Source organism: Alligator mississippiensis, chromosome 14, assembly GCF_030867095.1.
Source record: "Alligator mississippiensis isolate rAllMis1 chromosome 14, rAllMis1, whole genome shotgun sequence".
In the NCBI taxonomy this organism is placed as follows: Eukaryota; Metazoa; Chordata; order Crocodylia; family Alligatoridae; genus Alligator; species Alligator mississippiensis.
The window spans coordinates 23,858,318-23,863,317 of record NC_081837.1 but is presented as its reverse complement, the minus strand read 5'-3'; positions in this window follow the sequence as shown (position 1 = coordinate 23,863,317).

Sequence of the window (5,000 nt, the reverse complement as noted above, 5' to 3'; positions counted from 1 at the left end):
GGGCTCCGGCCCTGGAAGTCCCGATGAGGTTTTTCAAACGGCCCGTGCCCGGGCCTTCGCTCCAGGAGGGCGGACACTTTCGGCGGTTGCCCCCGGTGGCTGGGCCGGGTGCCGCATCTACAACATTGCCAGGAAAGGTCCGCGGAGATTTTCGGGGACACGGTTTTCGGGACCCTAGATGCCCATCTTCGGTTCCAGGAGGGCGGGCAGGGGTACCTCCGGGACTGGACCGTGCTGCAGGAGGGGCTCAACCCCGGGTTTGGCTCCATGTCGACTGGAGCTCCGGCCCAGGGGCGGGCCGGGCGAGAGTTCCAGGAACCCGGCCGCGATTCCGGCTTCTCCCCGGTGCCCTGCCCGGAGGCCGGGCAGGTCCGGGGGCCTTCGGCGCGGGCGGCGGGCTGCTCCCGCGGGGGAGACGAGCCTCTCTGGGGCCCGGGAGGTTGGCCCTGGGTCGACCTGGCGCCGGGGCTCGGGCTCCGGAAGTCCGTATGAGGTTTTTCAAACGGGCCTTGCCCGGGCCTTCGCTCCAGGAGGGCGGACACTTTCGGCGGTTCGTCCCGGTGGCTGGGCCGGGTGCCGCATCTACAATATTGCCGGGAAAGGTCCGCGGAGATTTTCGGGGACACGGCTTTCGGGACCCTAGATGCCCATCTTGGGTTCCAGGCGGGCGGACGGAGGAACCTCCGGGGCCGGACCGTGCTGCAGGAGGGGTTCAACCCCGAGTTTGGCTCCATGTCGACTGGAGCTCCGGCCCGGGGGGCGGGCCGGGCGGCCTGGCCGGGCGAGAGTTCCAGGAGCCCGGCCGCGATTCCGACTTCTCCCCGGTGCCCTGCCCGGAGGCCGGGCGGGTCCGGGGGCCTTCGGCGCGGGCAGCGGGCGGCTCCCGCGGGGGAGACGAGCCGCCCTAACGCCCGGGAGGGAGGCCCGGGGTCGACCTGGCTCCCGAGCTCCGGCCCTGGAAGTCCGTATGAGGATTTTCAAACGGGCCGTGCCCGGGCCTTCGCTCCAGGAGGCCGCACACTTTCGGCGGTTGCTCCCGGCGGCTGGGCCGGGTGCCGCATCTACAATATTGCCAGGAAAGGTCCGCGGAGATTTTCGAGGATACGGGTTTCGGGACCCTAGATGCCCATCTTGGGTTCCAGGAGCTCGGACGGAGGAACCTCCGGGGCCGGACCGTGCCGAAGGAGGGGGTCAAAACCGATTTTGGCTCCATGTCGACTGGAGCTCCGGCCCCGGGGCGGGCCGGGCGGCCTGCCCGGCGAGAGTTCCAGGAGCCCGCCCGCGATTCCGGCTTCTCCCCGGTGCCCTGCCCGGAGGCCTTCGGCGCGGGCGGCAGGCGGCTTCCGCGGCGGAGACGAGCCTCTCTGGGGCCCGGGAGGTGGGCCCTGGGTCGACCTGGCGCCGGGGCTCGGGCTCCGGAAGTCCGTATGAGGTTTTTCAAACGGGCCTTGCCCGGGTCTTCGCTCCAGGAGGGCGGACACTTTCGGCGGTTGCCCCCGGCGGCTGGGCCGGGTGCCGCATCTACAATATTGCCAGGAAAGGTTCGCGGAGATTTTCGAGGACACGGGTTTCGGGACCCTAGATGCCCATCTTGGGTTCCAGGAGGCCGGACGGAGGAACCTCCGGGGCCGGACCGTGCTGCAGGAGAGGTTCAGCCCCGAGTTTGGCTCCATGTCGACTGGAGCTCCGGCCCGGGGGGCGGGCCGGGCGGCCTGGCCGGGCGAGAGTTCCAGGAGCCCGGCCGCGATTCCTACTTCTCCCCGGTGCCCTGCCCGGAGGCCGGGCGGGTCCGGGGGCCTTCGGCGCGGGCAGCGGGCTGCTCCCGCGGGGGAGACGAGCCGCCCTAACGCCCGGGAGGGAGGCCCGGGGTCGACCTGGCTCCCGAGCTCCGGCCCTGGAAGTCCGTATGAGGATTTTCAAACGGGCCGTGCCCGGGCCTTCGCTCCAGGAGGCCGGACACTTTCGGCGGTTGCTCCCGGCGGCTGGGCCGGGTGCCGCATCTACAATATTGCCAGGAAAGGTCCGCGGAGATTTTCGGGGACACGGTTTTCGGGACCCTAGATGCCCATCTTGGGTTCCAGGAGGTCGGACGGAGGAACCTCCGGGGCCGGACCGTGCTGCAGGAGAGGTTCAACCGCGAGTTTGGCTCCATGTCGACTGGAGCTCCGGCCCAGGGGCGGGCCGAGCGGCTTGGCCGGGCGAGAGTTCCAGGAGCCCGGCCGCGATTCCGGCTTCTCCCCGGTGCCCTGCCCGGAGGCCGGGCAGGTCCGGGGGCCTTCGGCGAGGGCGGCGGGCTGCTCCCGCGGGGGAGACGAGCCGTGCTGGGCCCCGGGAGGGAGGCCCGCGGTCGACCTGGCGCCGGGGCTCCGGCCCTGGAAGTCCGTATGAGGTTTTTCAAACGGGCCTTGCCCGGGCCTTCGCTCCAGGAGGCCGGACACTTTCGGCGGTTCGTCCCGGTGGCTGGGCCGGGTGCCGCATCTGCAATATTGCCAGGAAAGGTTCGCGGAGATTTTCGAGGACACGGGTTTCGGGACCCTAGATGCCCATCTTGGGTTCCAGGAGCTCGGACGGAGGAACCTCCGGGGCCGGACCGTGCTGCAGGAGAGGTTCAACCGCGAGTTTGGCTCCATGTCGACTGGAGCTCCGGCCCAGGGGCGGGCCGAGCGGCTTGGCCGGGCGAGAGTTCCAGGAGCCCGGCCGCGATTCCTACTTCTCCCCGGTGCCCTGCCCGGAGGCCGGGCGGGCCCGGGGGCCTTCGCCGCGGGCGGCGGGCGGCTTCCGCGGCGGAGACGAGCCTCTCTGGGGCCCGGGAGGTCGGCCCTGGGTCGACCTGGCGCCGGGGCTCGGGCTCCGGAAGTCCGTATGAGGTTTTTGAAACGGGCCTTGCCCGGGCCTTCGCTCCAGGAGGGCGGACACTTTCGGCGGTTGCCCCCGGTGGCTGGGCCGGGTGCCGCATCTACAATATTGCCAGGAAAGGTTCGCGGAGATTTTCGGGGACACGGCTTTCGGGACCCTAGATGCCCATCTTGGGTTCCAGGAGGTCGGACGGACGAACCTCCGGGGCCGGACCGTGCTGCAGGAGGGGGTCAAAACCGAGTTTGGCTCCATGTCGACTGGCGCTCCGGCCCGGGGGGCGGGCCGGGCGGGCAGGCCGGGCGAGAGTTCCAGGAACCCGGCCGCGATTCCGGCTTCGACCCGGTCGACTGCACGGCGGGCGTGCAGGCCGGCGGCGACTCGCAGGGCCCCTTCCAGGCAGCGGGGCCCAGCGGTTGGAGCCCGGCTACCCCGGCGAGGGGCGGAAGAACCTGCACGGCGCGGCGGGAGAACCCGGCATGCTTCCGCGGGGCAGGTCGGGCAGGAGTTCCAGGAGCCCGGCCACGATTCCTACTTCTCCCCGGTGCCCTGCCCGGAGGCCGGGCGGGCCCGGGGGCCTTCGGCGCGGGCATCAGGCGGCTTCCGCGGCGGAGACGTGCCTCTCTGGGGCCCGGGAGGTTGGCCCTGGGTCGACCTGGCGCCCGGGCTCGCGCTCCGGAAGTCCGTATGAGGTTTTTGAAACGGGCCTTGCCCGGGCCTTCGCTCCAGGAGGGCGGACACTTTCGGCGGTTGCCCCCGGTGGCTGGGCCGGGTGCCGCATCTACAATATTGCCAGGAAAGGTTCGCGGAGATTTTCGGGGACACGGATTTCGGGACCCTAGATGCCCATCTTGGGTTCCAGGAGGTCGGACGGACGAACCTCCGGGGCCGGACCGTGCTGCAGGAGGGGGTCAAAACCGAGTTTGGCTCCATGTCGACTGGCGCTCCGGCCCGGGGGGCGGGCCGGGCGGGCAGGCCGGGCGAGAGTTCCAGGAACCCGGCCGCGATTCCGGCTTCGACCCGGTCGACTGCACGGCGGGCGTGCAGGCCGGCGGCGACTCGCAGGGCCCCTTCCAGGCAGCGGGGCCCAGCGGTTGGAGCCCGGCTACCCCGGCGAGGGGCGGAAGAACCTGCACGGCGCGGCCGGAGAACCCGGCATGCTTCCGCGGGGCAGGCCGGGCAGGAGTTCCAGGAGCCCGGCCACGATTCCTACTTCTCCCCGGTGCCCTGCCCGGAGGCCGGGCGGGCCCGGGGGCCTTCGCCGCGGGCGGCGGGCGGCTTCCGCGGCGGAGACGAGCCTCTCTGGGGCCCGGGAGGTCGGCCCTGGGTCGACCTGGCGCCGGGGCTCGGGCTCCGGAAGTCCGTATGAGGTTTTTGAAACGGGCCTTGCCCGGGCCTTCGCTCCAGGAGGGCGGACACTTTCGGCGGTTGCCCCCGGTGGCTGGGCCGGGTGCCGCATCTACAATATTGCCAGGAAAGGTTCGCGGAGATTTTCGGGGACACGGATTTCGGGACCCTAGATGCCCATCTTGGGTTCCAGGAGGTCGGACGGAGGAACCTCCGGGGCCGGACCGTGCTGCAGGAGGGGGTCAAAACCGAGTTTGGCTCCAAGTCGACTGGAGCTCCGGCCCGGGGGGCGGGCCGGGCGGGCAGGCCGGGCGAGAGTTCCAGGAACCCGGCCGCGATTCCGGCTTCGACCCGGTCGACTGCACGGCGGGCGTGCAGGCCGGGGGGCGACTCGCAGGGGCCCTTCCAGGCTGCGGGGCCCAGCGGTTGGAGCCCGGCTACCCCGGCGAGGGGCGGAAGAACCTGCACGGCGCGGCGGGAGAACCCGGCGTGCTTCCGCGGGGCAGGCCGGGCAGGAGTTCCAGGAGCCCGGCCACGATTCCTACTTCTCCCCGGTGCCCTGCCCGGAGGCCGGGCGGGCCCGGGGGCCTTCGGCGCGGGCATCAGGCGGCTTCCGCGGCGGAGACGTGCCTCTCTGGGGCCCGGGAGGTTGGCCCTGGGTCGACCTGGCTCCCGGGCTCGCGCTCCGGAAGTCCGTATGAGGTTTTTCAAACGGGCCTTGCCCGGGCCTTCGCTCCAGGAAGGCGGACACTTTCGGCGGTTGGCCCCGGTGGCTGGGCCGGGTGCCGCATCTACAATAT